Genomic DNA, 8,459 nt, shown 5'->3' with positions numbered 1-8,459 from the left:
ATGGCCATCTGGGAAATGCAGGGAGTTGTAGCCCAACATACTTGGGGTGGGGCAGCAGATTGGGGAAAACTGTTCTATGGCATGATCTAGTCCAGGGGTCCCCAACTTTTTTTGACTGTGGGAATATTGTGGAAGCAATACTACAAACAAGAAGGATCATTTTATTAATAATTAATAAATGATTAATAAAAATCATTTTGTTAATGATTTGGATGAGGAGGTGCAGGGAACGCTTATCAAATTTATCCACACTTATCCACACCGAGGGGACAGAGCAGGCAGAAGTAACATCGGGGCCTGCTCCTGCTGGACTCTTCCCCCCCCTCCACAGGGCAAACTGCCATCTTGGCCCTGTGGGGAAGAAGAAGGACCGAGGGGACAGAGCAGGCAGAAGTAACATCGGGGCCTGCTCCTGCTGGACTCTTCCCCCCCCCTCCACAGGGCAAACTGCCATCTTGGCCCTGTGGGGAAGAAGAAGGACCGAGGGGACAGAGCAGGCAGAAGTAACATCGGGGCCTGCTCCTGCTGGACCCTTCCCCCCCCCCACAGGGCAAACTGCCATCTTGGCCCTGTGGGGAAGAAGAAGGACCGAGGGGACAGGAGCAGGCAGAAGTAACATCGGGGCCTGCTCCTGCTGGACTCTTCCCCGCCCCCCCAGGGCAAACTGCCATCTTGGCCCTGTGGGGAAGAAGAAGGACCGAGGGGACAGGAGCAGGCAGAAGTAACATCGGGGCCTGCTCCTACTGGACTCTTCCCCCCCACACACAGGGCAAACTGCCATCTTGGCCCTGTGGGGAAGAAGAAGGACCGAGGGGACAGAGCAGGCAGAAGTAACATCAGGGCCTGCTCCTGCTGGACTCTTCCCCGCCGCCCCCAGGGCAAACTGCCATCTTGGCCCTGTGGGGAAGAAGAAGGACCGAGGGGACAGGAGCAGGCAGAAGTAACATCGGCGCCTGCTCCTGCTGGACTCTCTCTCTCTCTCTCTCTTTCTTTCTCTCTCCTCCCTCCCTCCCTCCTTGACTCCTTTTCCTTGTGTGTCATGTCTTTATTAGATTGTAAGCCTGAGGGCAGGGACTGTCTTTTTTGCTAAGTGTAAGCCGCTCCGAGAGCCTTTTTTGGCTGAGGAGTGGGGTATAAGTATGATAAATAAAAAATAAAAAATAAAATTTTTTTTTGCAGATGACACAAAATTGGGTGGGGTAGCTAATACCCTGGAAGACAGAAACAAACTTCAAAGTGATCTTGATAGGCTGGAGTGCTGGGCTGAAAACAACAGGATGAAATTTAATAGGGATAAATGCCAAGTTCTACATTTAGGAAATAGAAACCAAAGGCACAGTTACAAGATGGGGGATACTTGGCTCAGCAATACTACAAATGAGAAGGATCTTGGAATTGTTGTAGATCGCAAGCTGAATATGAGCCAACAGTGTGATATGGCTGCAAGAAAGGCAAATGCTATTTTGGGCTGCATTAATAGAAGTATAGCTTCCAAATCACTGGAGGTACTGGTTCCTCTCTATTCGGCCCTGGTTAGGCCTCATCTAGAGTATTGCATCCAGTTCTGGGCTCCACAACTCAAGAAGGACGCAGACAAGCTGGAGCGTGTTCAGAGGAGGGCAACCAGGATGATCAGGGGTCTGCTAACAAAGCCCTATGAAGAGAGACTGAAAGAACTGGGCATGTTTAGCCTGGAGAAGAGAAGATTGAGGGTAGACATGATAGCACTCTTCAAATACTTGAAAGGTTGTCACACAGAGGAGGGCCAGGATCTCTTCTCGATCCTCCCAGAGTGCAGGATAAGGAATAACGGGCTCAAGTTAAAGGAAGCCAGATTCCGGCTGGACATTAGGAAAAACTTCCTGACTGTTAGAGCAGTACGACAATGGAATCAGTTACCCAGGGAGGTTGTGGGCTCTCCCACACTAGAGGCATTCAAGAGGCAGCTGGACAACCATCTGTCAGGGATGCTTTAGGGTGGATTCCTGCATTGAGCAGGGGGTTGGACTCGATGGCCTTGTAGGCCCCTTCTACCTCTGCTATTCTATGATTCTATAAGGACGCAGACAAGCTGGATTGTGTTCAGAGGAGGGCAACCAGGATGATAAAGTGTCTGGAAACAAAGCCCTATGAAGAGAGACTGACAGAACTGGGCATGTTTAGCTTGGAGAAGTGAAGATTGAGGGGGAGACATGATAGCACTCTTCAAATACTTGAAAGAGTGTCACACAGAGGAGGGCCGGGATCTCTTCTCGATCATCCCAGAGTGCAGGGCACAGAATTATGGGCTCAAGTTACAGGAAGCCAGATTCCGGTTGGACATCAGGAAAAACCTCCTCATTGTTAGAGCAGTATGACAATGGAACCCATGACCTAGGGAGGTTGTGGGCTCTCCCACACTAGAGGCCTTCAAGAGGCAGCTGGACAACCATCTGTCAGGTATGCTTTAGGGTGGATTCCTGCACTGAGCGGGGATTGGACTTGATGGCCTTATAGGCCCCTTCCAACTCTGCTATTCTATGATTCTATGATTTGGGAATTTAAGAAGCTGCTGTGGGCACCACAACAAAATGGCTCCCTTAGACAATGTGGCTTGTCACAGAATGGCTGCTGTGGGGGCCTAGCTAGTCAAAACTCAAGTAATTCACATATGAAACCGAGTACAAACAGAGGACGTGTCTGAACTCCAAAGCCAATCCAGAAGTATGTCAAAATACCCATTAAGGTTGTAATCCTAATCATGCTTACATGGACCTCAATGGGAATAGACCTGCTATATAGGATTGCTTTGATCATCCTATCCACACACACCTTTCCTCAGCCCCAAAGGAAAGGAAAATGTCCCTAGACCCAAAAGGAGAGAAAACATTTTCCCTACCCCAATTCCTGGCTGATCCTTGCTCCTCCTCTGAACACCTGGTGTTCCTAGCTCCTCCTCTGTCTGGGAAGGTGGTGTGTGTGTGAGAGAGAGCTGGGCGGGGTGGGAGGAAGGGAGAGAAAAGGCTGGAAGGGGAGAGAAAAAGAGCAAGGCTATGAGCTGGTAGAAATGACAAGATAATGGCGCCCTAACATATTTCAACGTTTTGGGGTTTTTTTAAATTACAAATAAATCTTTTTTTTTTTTAAAAAAAAAAACCTTTATTTTATTTAATTATTGTGCATTGTACAACAAGCTTATAGTCAACAAATATAGTCAACAAATACAATAACAGTCAACTATCCAAACAAAAATTATTAAAAAATCCTGTTCCCATTCTTATTTTAATTTCATAAACAGTAGAATGTCCTTATAGCATTGCTCATTTAATTAGATCCCTCCGGAATGATGTCTGGGAGGTTCATAGAATCATAGAATCATAGAATAGCAGAGTTGGAAGGGGCCTACAAGGCCATCGAGTCCAACCCCCTGCTCAATGCAGGAATCCACCCTAAAGCATCCCTGACAGATGGTTTTCCAGCTGCCTCTTGAATGCCTCTAGTGTGGGAGAGCCCACAACCTCCCTAGGTAGCTGATTCCACTGTCGCACTGCTCTAACAGTCAGGAAGTTTTTCCTGATGTCATGCCGGAATCTGGCTTCCTTTAACTTGAGCCCGTTATTCCGTGTCCTGCACTCTGGGAGAATCGAGAAGAGATCCTGGCCCTCCTCTGTGTGACAACCTTTTAAGTATTTGAAGAGTGCTATCATGTCTCCCCTCAATCTTCTCTTCTCCAGGCTAAACATGCCCAGTTCTTTCAGTCTCTCTTCATAGGGCTTTGTTTCTAGACCTCTGATCATCCTCGTTGCCCTCTTCTGAACACGCTCCAGCTTGTCTGCGTCCTTCTTGAATTGTGGAGCCCAGAACTGGACGCAATACTCTAGATGAGGCCTAACCAGGGCCGAATAGAGAGGAACCAGTACCTCCAGTGATTTGGAAGCTATACTTCTATTAATGCAGCCCAAAATAGCATTTGCCTTTCTTGCAGCCATATCGCACTGTTGGCTCATATTCAGCTTGTGATCTACAACAATTCCAAGATCTTTCTCATTTGTAGTATTGCTGAGCCAAGTGTCCCCCATCTTGTAACTGTGCATTTGGTTTCTATTCCCTAAATGTAGAACTTGGCATTTATCCCTATTAAATTTCATTCTGTTGTTTTCAGCCCAGCACTCCAGCCTATCAAGATCACTTTGAAGTTTGTTTCTGTCTTCCAGGGTATTAGCTATCCCACCCAATTTGGTGTCATCTGCAAATTTGATCAGCGTTCCCTGCACCTCCTCGTCCAAATCATTAATAAAAATGTTGAAGAGCACTGGGCCCAGGACTGAGCCCTGCGGTACCCCACTCGTTGCCTCTCCCCAGTTTGAGAAGGTTCCATTGATAAGTACTCTTTGAGTCCGATTCTGTAGCCAACTGTTGATCCACCTAATAGTTGTTCCATCTAGCCCACTTTTAGCTAGTTTGTTAATCAGAATGTCATGTGGTACTTTGTCAAAAGCTTTGCTGAAGTCAAGATATATGACATCCACAGCATTCCCACAGTCCACAAGGGAGGTTATCCTATCAAAAAATGAGATCAAATTAGTCTGACAGGATTTGTTCCTGACAAATCCATGCTGGCTTCTAGTAATCACTGCATTGATTTCAAGGTGTTTACAGATTGACTTCTTTATAATCTGCTCCAGAATTTTCCCAGCGTTAGCCCTCCTCCAGTCGTCCGGCACCTCACCCGTCTTCCATGATTTTGCAAATATAATAGACAAAGGTTCTGAGAGTTCTTCTGCTAGCTCCTTCATTACTCTTGGATGCAGTTCATCGGGCCCTGGGGATTTGAACTCATTCAAGGAAATTAGGTGTTCTTTGACCATTTGTTTATCAATCTCAAACTGCAATCCTGCCCCCTCAACTTCTGCTTCACTTTTTCCAGGGGGGTCATAGATCCGCTTTTGGGAGAAGACCGAGGCAAAGTAGGAATTGAGCACTTCAGCCTTTTGTTTGTCGTCTGTTATCAATTTGCCATCCTCATTAAGCAGTTGAACCACCATTTCTTTCCTCTGTCTTTTACTACTCACGTATCTGAAGAAAGCCTTTTTATTGCTTTTAGCATCCCTCGCTAATCTCAGCTCATTCACAGCTTTAGCCTTCCTGACGCCATTTCGGCACTTCTGCGCCACTTGTCTGTACTCTTCTTTTGTAGCCTGGCCTTCCTTCCACTTCCTATATGTATCCCTTTTTGTTTTCAGTTCATCAATAAGCTTTTTGTGGAGCCACATTGGTTTCCTCTGTTGTCTTCTATCTTTTCTCCTTGTTGGAATTGTTTGTAACTGTGCCTTTAAAATTTCATTTTTTAGATACTCCCACCCATCCTGCACTCCTTTTCTTTTTAGGCTCCCTTGCCACGGGACCTTACTTATTATAGTTCTGAGTTTATTAAAATCAGCTTTCCTAAAATCCAGAGTACGTGTATGGCTACGCTCGACTTTTGTCTCCTTCATAATCAAGAATTCAAGTATGACGTGGTCACTTTCCCCCAGAGTTCCCGTAACTGCCACTTTATCCACTAAGTCATCCCTATTGGTCAATAACAAGTCAAGGATTGCTGACCCTCTAGTTCCTTCCACCACTTTCTGTAGGAGAAAGTTATCACCCATACATGTCAGGAATTTCTTGGAAGGGCCGCTTTTGGCAGTAATGGTCTCCCAACAGATATCAGGGTAATTGAAGTCCCCCATCACTACTACATCACACTTCCTTGAAACACTGGCAATTTGTTTCTCAAAAGTTTCGTCCTCGTCTTCTCCTTGATTGGGTGGTCGGTAGTAGACTCCGATTATCATATTCTTTTTATTCCTAGCCCCATTTATTTTAATCCAGACGCTCTCGACGGGGCTCCCAATCTCATCCGCCTGTATTTCTGTGCAGGGATAGGTATTTTTAACATATAGTGCAACTCCACCTCCCTTTCTATTTCTTCTGTTCTTTTTGAACAAGTTATATCCTTCAATTGCTATATTCCAGTCATGGGAGTCATCCCACCAAGTTTCAGTTATACCTATCAAGTCGTATTTGCCTTCATGTAATAAGAGTTCAAGTTCATTCTGTTTGTTTCCCATGCTCTGGGCATTAGTATATAGACATCGAAGACCATGTGTTTTATAGTCTGGCTTTGTTCCTACCTTGTTGCAGACACTATTTTGGGACTCTGTTGGAGCTGTTCTCTGTACTGTGGTGCATTGGCCTTCATCCATTGTTGCCTCAAAATTTACGTCTCCCACCCCTGCAAGATTCAGTTTAAAGCCCTCCTGATGAAGTTCTTCATGCTGTGGCCGAACTCATTCTTTCCAGCCCTTGTGAGGTGCAACCCATCCCTTGCCAGCAGTCCATGTTCCAAGTAGCGTAGCCCGTGGTCCCAGAATCCAAAACTCTCACGACGGCACCACTTTCGAAGCCAGTCGTTCATCCGGAGTATTTTTCTTTCCCTTTCTAATCCTCTTCCAAGAACCGGGAGGATGGATGAGAAAACTACCTGGGCCCCAAAGTTCTTCAGTTTCCTTCCCAGAACTTCAAAGTCTGAAATGATTTCTTTGTAGCTCTGCTTGGCGACATCATTTGTTCCCACATGGATGAGAAGAAAGGGGTATGTGTCCGTGGGCTTTATGAGCTTCGGTAACCCTTCAGTCACATCTCTAATCTGTGCTCCAGGGAGACAGCACACCTGGCGAGTCCATGGGTCTTCACGACATACTTGGGTTTCAATCCCACGCAGCAGGGAGTCTCCCACAACGACTACTCTTCGCTTCTTCTTGGTTGACCTACCTTCTGTCTCTTGGTCACTGTTGCATGGTGCCTCCTGTACTTCTTCCTCTGCAAACTGTCCTTCAGTCTCATTCTCCAGAAGCTGAAAGCGGTTGCTTAACTGCAATGGCTCCACCGGTGCAGAACGCCCTCTAATTCCTCTTCTAACTGTCACTCTTTTACAGGGAGTTTCCTCTTCATTGGCTTTCCTCCCCTCAGCATACTCCACTTCTGCTTCAGCTGGCTGTTGTTCTTCAATCTCATGTGCTTCTTGTTGCTGTTGCAGTTCCACCGTTCGGTCTAAGAACTCCTCGACTTCTCTTATTCCTTGGAGGGTGGACACTCGCTGCTCAAGTCCTCTCACTTTTTCTTCCAAAAGTGCCACCAGCTTGCACTTGTTGCAGGTGTACGCCATGTTGAGCTCAGGCAGAAACACGAACATTGCACACCCTTTGCAGGTCACTACCTCTAGGGACTCCTTTCCATCCATAATGTCGATTTCTGCTTTTGTTTTTTTCCTTTTTGATTATAGTAGAATTGCCTTTGCTTTGTTGTGTCCTCTCTGAAGGTACACAACTATATGAGGATGTCTTAAGGGAAAGTAATCTTTTGGGGTTTTTTTTGCTTTTGTTTGGTGGTGGTTTTGTGGGGGTTTTTTTTCTCTTTATGCTTTTCTTTTTTCCCCCACCTCTTTTTTATTTTTATTTTATTTATTTATTATTATTATTATTATTATTATTATTTTTTAGAGGCCTCCCCCTTGGCCTCCCCTGCCGAACTCCCCCTGCCAAACTCCTGTTCACTCGCTCCCTGTTCGCTCGCTCCCTGGGAATCTGGCTTACTTTTCTAGCTCCTCCTTGAGCTGGGCCAGCTGCTTTTCCCTGCTTCTGCTCAGCTCCAAGTCAGCAACCAGAATATAGGCCACCATCCCTTTGTTGATAAATGCAAGGAATGGAAACCAGATTTCCATGAAGTGGTTGTGTTTGGCGGCCCCTCTCAGAGCTCTGCTGTGGTGGGTCAGTCTCTGAAAATGTAGTTTTCCAGATACTGGTGAACCACCCCTGTATCGCGCAACCGGCACCTGTTTTCCAATGTTGGACTATTTCTAGACGTGCTGCTAGCAACAAAAATAGGATTACTTCACAGTGTTGCTAATTGTCTTTTACATTATCCATTAGAGACAATAGTGCTAAGAGGGGTTCTGGCACAATGATGCAACTCACAATTTCTGAAATCACCCCAAGTACTCCAAACCAGAAGTGTTGAATCTGGGGACAGTCCCACCACATATGGATCGGTGTCCCAACATTCCTACATCCCCTCCAGCAAAGTGACGGCAGGGCCAAGGGTTCATCCGATGAAGTCTGGCTGGAGTGAAGTACCGTCTGTAAATTGTTTTAATTGTTAACTCTTCCAAATTAGCGGAGATAGTCTTAAAAGGTAGATAGGCTTCAATATAGAAAGCGATCACCTACCTCTAACCATGACCCTAGCATGCCCCGCATATAACAACTCCTGCCCGGAAACTCAATCCATCTCTAATGGAAACCTGGGTGTAACTGCTAGCATTAGAATTAAGTGGACACCAGCACTCTATTCAACTTTGACTAACATCTTTCATATGGAGGATCTAATGGCTATTCGTGCTGCTATTCTTTCAGCCATCTCTGCTACTGAGGCCATGA

The sequence above is a fragment of the Elgaria multicarinata genome, chromosome 9 (assembly GCF_023053635.1).
Source record: "Elgaria multicarinata webbii isolate HBS135686 ecotype San Diego chromosome 9, rElgMul1.1.pri, whole genome shotgun sequence".
Lineage (NCBI taxonomy): Eukaryota > Metazoa > Chordata > Lepidosauria > Squamata > Anguidae > Elgaria > Elgaria multicarinata.
This window is presented reverse-complemented; position numbering follows the sequence as displayed.